We start from the raw sequence: 7,641 nt of genomic DNA on the forward strand, positions 1-7,641 counted from the left end.
AAAAGTTAATAAAGTTCAAGTAAACTATAAAGAAACAAGATCAATTACGGTAGATATTGATCCATTTAAAGTGTACAGAGTACAAGCCGCAGGGCATAAACACAAATCATTAATAAGAATTGATTTGTTTGTATTTCGATTTCAGGAGTTTGGCAATATGGAATCGAGACAGCGGCAGTGCTGGCAGCAAAGATGGAGATGTCAGTCGGATAAGCGAGAAGTTCCAGATGCCAATCTGAGTTTGGAAAACACGAGATTCCTGAAATTGGAAAGAGACTAAAACACGAGATTCCTGAAATTGGAAAGTGACTAAAACACGAGATTCCTGAAATTGGAAAGAGACTAAAAAACGAGATTCCGGAGATGGGAAAACGACTAAAAAAACTGACTGAGCAAAGCATAGTGCAAATTGCTAATGTTTTTCTTTCCCAAGGTGGTGCTTTTATAATGAAGAGTACCGTGCTGATGGTGATCATAGGTTGCCATTTCGTCCTAGGAGAACGAAGAGAGGACATTCTCATGTATAATAAGGGGTTAATGAGAATGCAAGGCCCAAACATGTTAATGTTGGGTGACAAAGGTACTGATCCTTTCACACCTCCCTCCGCTTGGCACAGATGGACTAAGCGGGGAGGGAGGAAAAGAGCACTTGTGCCAGGAGAAAACAAATTTCATGGCGCAATGTGGGTGAAAGGTCTGAAGGGTCAGGTGTGCGGGCAGTGGGAATTGAATGGCAGTGTAAATCTGCTATTGAATGCCACACTCCCAGAATCGAGGCACCGATCCAAAGTTTTGTTAAAAGGTACATTGCAGTACAATGGGTACATGCAAAAGGTGGAGTGGGTGATTCAGGGGTACCTTGTCTTGGTTATGCAGAGTGAGATGGTTCCAGATTGGAGAGGAACGAGCAGGAGGCGTCAATTCTCCTACCAGAGAGACGCAGGGGACAACATCACACTCTGGAACTACCAACAGAGAGTGCCTCTGAAACAACTATACACACGTAAAGGCTGGAAAGCCGAGGGGTGGTGGTTCTCGAAACAAGAAGTAAAAATCGAGATCAAGCCACATTTCCAGGTGACAAAGAGGATGGGGAGAGCGGTCCCGGGGGAGGGAAAGCCAACACAGGGAACCCCATCCACACTACACGGGTCACAACAGGGGACGATATTACACAGTCCATATGCAGCCGCTTATCCTCATGCTAGTTGGGTAAGTGAAGAGGTACTCTTAATTGAAAGATTGCAGAGAGTACAGTCTTCCCGACCTCAGGTACATAGTGTGCCTCGGGACATAAGGGGGGAAGAGGTCCAATCAGGACAGTTGGGGACATATTTTGTCAGGGAGATGCTAGAAGATCCTGTACAACTGAGATTGGACAAGGGGAGGTATATCGATTTTTCTGGAAAAGGATCTTTTGCATGGAAGCTTCGAGATGTTTGGGTGAACAAATGGAAACGGTGCAACATTCCTCTAGGCACCGCCACTTCCTTAGTTCCCACCTCAACACATGTCTTACACCAGGACCTGAGAGGTCAAACTTTTTTGGTGCTAGACGGGGAGGTGAAACGAGTAGAGTTGTCCTCATGCGGGCAGTTCTCCCAGAGGTACCTGTGTTTGCCGGGGCAAGTCAAATTTAGTGAAGAAGCCTGCGGGCTCAATAACACAGAAGGCGAGGATACCATTCAAAAGATCCACCCTGAAGCCAAACCGATAGTTCCGGTGGCTGAAGGAAAGGTTTGTTTTTTTAGCATCATGTCTAAGGACACATTCAAGGTACATTTTCATAATTGTTCCGATAAGGGGGATCTGTTAAGGGGAACAGGGTTTGATCCAAGACGACCACACTTTGATACAACGGTTAAACAAACAGTACACTAAGTTAGAGGTAAGATTTCACCATGATCCAGGTGATCTTAACGAGGTAGAACACAAAAATAAGCAGGTGAGTTCCAGTCTGACCTGGTGGAAAAGGTTTCCGGCGATGTTCCAGGGACACTCGGACTGGGCCTCTGCAGTTCAAAATTTCTTTCTACACCCACTGGTCGTCTGGATGGGGATGACAACGTTAGGCATCATTATCCAGGTGAGGTTGCGTGTTAAAATTACGTAAAACAAATTAACCTGGTCCAGAGATTGGTGCCTCATAAACAATCTCCTGAACCAATAGTTTAAATTAAGGGATATACAGGGTTACGGGTATAGGTTTAGTAGTACCTGTGATGGAGCTGATTGTATAAAGGCGCTCTTTTAGAAGGCACCTGGCACTGCTCCGTTTTGTAACAACCAAACGAGTTTCACTTTTCTGTGGTCATGCAAGTTTGTGAGTGATACGTAAGTGACGCAAATGCTGAGTATGTGGTATAGAGGGATTTAGAAGTAGGGCCTCCCCAGAGAGCCTGGTTACAGGAAGACCAAGAGGTCTTACTCTCTCTCTTCCAGGGGTAATCGCCTAGAGCAGAGAAGTTGTGTGAGCACGAACATCGAAAAGTGAAACATAAAAGAAACAAAACCAGGTACTGGGAGGTTCAGACGCTGGGATCTGCGGGTCAAGCCGTTTTAGGGGGGATTGTTATAATTTAAGTAGGCCTCAGTTACTTGGCCTGAGTTTTATGTAAAAGGCTTGTCCGCAGTGTATGCCTTTAAAATAAATAGAGGTTTTGTGATGCAGGCAGAGGCATCTCAGGGTCTGCGTGTAGCAGAGGATACACGCAGATACTGAGAACATGTTCCTAAAAGAAGGCCATTGGACTACTCTGACCTTAACACTACACCACAGGAACATAAAACATTGGCCATATTTACTAAACATCCACGTTCCTGCATATGAGTCAAATGCCTCATTGATTATTAATCAAGTAGGTGTGTATGATGACACCACGAGTGGGTCCACCAATAATCTGATCTAGGGGGTGGCGAAGATGATGTCATATTTAACTCTTTCCTAGTCGGTATAAAAGGCTGAGGGAGCTACGAGAGCTCACTTCTGCTTCTTCCTTCCGCACTAGCTAGCAAGGCTGACTGGGACGACTTCTAAGCATGTTCTTCCTTTCTGTAATCTGATATAATGTATGCTGTACATAGGTAGTTTAGTGTAACGTAGTTAGGAAGAAGGTACCTGATAGACTTCAGCAGGGAGTCTCATCACGAGCTTGTAACGCAACATGAAGATTGGCATAGCTAGGATATGATGACTGTATCTATCTGTCTTTCTGTGACTTGAATGAATAACGTAAACATTGAAAAAGCCTGAGAAAGTCTATATCCTGTTTGCGGTGTGGAGAGTCAAGTGATCTCACAGTCTGTGAGACGATGGTGTCGAAGCAAGGTGATAAGAACAGTTTATAACAGGTCACAGCACTGTTTTGTGCCGCTATTGGTGGAAGTGTGGCAGTTTGAGCATGATGTTGCCACTTGTCTGCCACTATGGGGTGGATGAACTGGCAGTTACCACTCTGCATCTAAGGTCTGATTGGTGAGTTAACATCTGAATTGTTGAACACATATTGATGCAATAGTATACTTGTATTTCTCCATCAGGTCCAGCTTCCTCCCTTCCACAGGTGCATACCTGACAACCACCCACCCTGATGGGTCAGGTTATGGTATGTAAAGGGTTGTTTGTGTGTTATTTGTTGCAATTGTTTTTTTGGCAACTTGAGAAAACCCAGTCAGGCCATAACAGCTGGCTGTCGTTGATGTCAATTTAACATGACTTAATAAAGTATCAAAGCATTTAATACTATCTTGTGTGGTGCCAATCTGATTCTGAGCTATTTTAATGAGGCAGCAAATTGACACTATTATACAAGCTGTACATTTACTAATTTACATTGTATCAAAGTGTCATATCTTCAGTGTCATCCCAGGAAAAGAGAGTTGTACTCTCTATTTTCATACATATTTTCATAACTGCAAATATTTATTTTCTCATGCCCTCATGCCCATAGACTTGGACATAAAGGAATTTTCTTATGTCCATGTGTTCTACGTATTTGCCACTAAATGGTGGCTGCTTTCCAAAATGGCTCTATCTTTACCCCAGAGGGTCCCCAGTGAACAAAAGTTTAGAATTACGGTGATTATTTAAAAAACCCCTGTGCCGTTTTTTCTCTTTTAAGTTGTCCTCCTAAAATTTGGCACTGTGCAAATGCTCAGATCCTGCACTACTTGAAAGAACTTTCAAACAAAACAAACGGCCGGGTTTTCCTTGAACCAAATCCTCTTATTTATTCTTAATTTACAGTCTCTTCAGATCGCCGACATGGCATGTAGATACAAAAAAACAGACATCCAGTTCACATAAAAAAACTGTCTGACACGTGTTTCATGGCCAAAAGCCGCTTCCTCAGAGGCACACCATATTCAAATATCGCATTCAGCGACGATATGATGCGTCCCAGGGATGTAAGAGACTCTCTGTCTCTTGCAGAGATAGGGTTTAATTTGTTGTGTGTAGATTTTATCTGCATTGGGATGATTCATTTGCAAAGGCAAGTCTCTGCTTCAACATTGCACACCCAGTGCTGTTCTTTGCATGTGAGACTACAGAGTTATATGAAAAGCCTTGGGTGTCAGGTTTCACACACGATTACAAACAAGATACATTTCCTCTGCTTTCAGTGCAGACAGCTCATTCAGAGAGACACAGGCAGCTGCAGTTAAGCTAGTGAGACCTGTCTCACACACAGGGTTAACAGATGTAGCGAAAGGAATCCCACCTCCCCTCATAATTCACTGGTCTGTCAACCCTGCTCAGCCTGTTCATCAGTAAATTGTGAAAGGAATTTGATAACAGTAAACCAAGAGATAAGCATTTAAATGTATACACCACTAGTTAGGAGCACTTCCCAAACCTTTCTCATCTCAATTTAAAAAAACATGTTAATCAATAGTGTTTCTTCAACCACTTGCGGTCGATCGGCCCACTGTACATTGGCGGCGGCAAAGTGGCAGCCCCAGGACCACGTAACGCAGATTGGCATCGGGTCCTGGGACACTGTGTTGCCGGGGATCGTGCGCTGGGATGCGTGCGCATCCGCCGGCAATAGGCTCCGCCAACCCGCGACGACAACCCGCCGGCCGTTCGGAAGCGCGGTTGGATTGTTAACCCCATGATTGCCGCATACAAAGTGTATAATACACTTTGTAATGTATACAAAGTGTATTATACAGGCTGCCTCCTGCCCTAGTGGTCCCAGTGTCAGAGGGACCACCAGGGCAGGCTGCAGCCACCCTAGTCTGCACCCAAACACACTGATCCCCCCCCTGCCCCCTGATCACCCACAGCACCCCTCAGACTCCCCCCTGCCCACCCCCCAGACCACTGTTTGCACCCAATCACCCCCCTAATCACCCATCAATCACTCCCTGTCACTATCTGTCAACGCTATTTTTTTTGTCCCTAAACTGCCCCCTGGGGACTCCCGATCACCCCCCACCCCTCAGATTCTCCCCAGACCCACCTCAAACCCCCCTGTGTACTGTATGCATCTATCCCCCCTGATCACCTGTCAATCACCTGTCAATCACTCATCAATCACCCCCTGTCACTGCCACCCATCAATCAGACCCTAACCTGCCCCTTGCAGGCAATCTGATCACTCACCCACACCATCAGATCACCTGCAGGCCCGACGTCAGATCACCTCCCAAGTGCATTGTTTACATCTGTTCTCTCCTCTAAACACCCACTAATTACCCATCAATCACCCCCTATCACCACCTGTCACTGTTACCCATCAGATTAGACCCTAATCTGCCCCTTGCAGGCACCCAATCACCCACCCACATGCTCAGATTGCCCTCAGACCCCCCCCCCCCCCCCCTATCAATTTGCCAGTGCATTATTTACATCTGTTCTTCCCTGTAATAACCCACTGATCACCTGTCAATCACCTATCAATCACCCATCAATCACCCCCTGTCACTGCCACCCATCAATCACCCCCTGTCAATGCCACCCATCCATCAGCCCCTAACCTGCCCCTTGCGGGCAATCTGATCACCCACCCACACCATCAGATCGCCCGCAGACCCGCCATCAGATCACCACCCAAGTGCATTGTTTACATCTGTTCTCTCCTCTAAACACCCACTAGTAACCCATCAATCACCCCCTGTCACCACTACCCATCATCAGATTAGACCCCTATCTGCACCTAGGGCACCCAATCACCCGCTCACACCCTCAGAATGCCCTCAGACCCCAGCCCTGATCACCTCGCCAGTGCATTGCTTGCATCTATTCCCCCCACTAATCACACCTTGAGACACCCATCAATCACCTCCTGTCACCACCTGTCACCCCCTAGCACACCTACCCATCAGATCAGGCCCTAATTTGCCCTGTGTGGGCTCCTGATCACTCGGCCAAACCCTCAGATCCCCCTCAGACCCCCTTCCGATCACCTTCCCAGTGCATTGATTACATCTATTTTCCCCTCTAACCACCCCCTGAGACACCCATCAATCACCTCCTGTCACCCCCCTAGTACTCATATCCATCAGATCAGGCCCAATACAACCTGTCATGTAAAAGGTCCACCCTGCTTATGACCGGTTCCACAAAATTCGCCCCCTCATAGACCATCTGTCATCAAAATTTGCAGATGCTTTTACCCCTGAACAGTCATTTTGAGACATTTGGTTTCCAGACTACTCACGGTTTTGGGCCCTAAAATTCCAGGGCAGAATAGGAACTCCACAAGTGACCCCTTTTTAGAAAAAAGACACCCCAAGGTATTCTGTTAGGTGTATGACGAGTTCATAGAAAATTTTATTTTTTGTCACAAGTCAATCTCCGCTTCTTTCCTGCCTTTTTTTGCCCTCTTTGTGATTTCTACAAGCAATCATACAACCCACCAGCAGCTCACCTGTGATGGTTTCCAGATGGAAAAATGGGAGATATGCACTTTGAAATCTGTGATGGAAAGGATTTATACAGTACAGCACAGGCTATGGATTTGGTAAAGCTAAAAGTAAGAACATGGCGTGTCAGATCTGCTGTTGAGATGACCTTGTTGCTGGAACTCTGGGCTTAGTTTGACTAGAGTTCACGTACAGCTCCATGTTGTAAATTGTACCCACTATATTCTTTTACATTGACGCTGTATGTCGTCATTCCAAGCTGCTAATATCTAACAGTTTAAAAGGTAGTGAAAAAAACCCTTGTCTTTGCTATATTTCTTATATTTAGATAGAATGAGCATTGATGTCATTGTTATACTATTTTTAATAGCCGGACTTTAGGTTATCGTCATTTCTTGTTTGAAATGTTTGTTTGATTTCTAGTTTTGTTCAAGTTTACATAAAAAAAAAAATGAATTGTCATTTGTGTATTTTATTCATGATTATTATTGGAGATGCTACTAGCCAATCTCTCAGAAAAGTTCCAGACATAAGGAGGGGAGGAAGCAGCACGTCACAGTACACTAGGTAAAACGTGACTGTTCGCAATACGCAATGTTGGGCAGTGCTACAATAAGCGCCAGCATTCCCACTGGGATATCTTTTTCTCCATATGGCCTATATTACTTTATCCATACACTCCCCCTGTGCTTCCCTCCCTGACAGACCTCCTTGTCTCCCCGAAAATATTTACAGTGCTGCCCATAATTATTCATACTCTGGGCAAATTTT

The sequence above is a fragment of the Hyperolius riggenbachi genome, chromosome 2 (assembly GCF_040937935.1).
Source record: "Hyperolius riggenbachi isolate aHypRig1 chromosome 2, aHypRig1.pri, whole genome shotgun sequence".
Lineage (NCBI taxonomy): Eukaryota > Metazoa > Chordata > Amphibia > Anura > Hyperoliidae > Hyperolius > Hyperolius riggenbachi.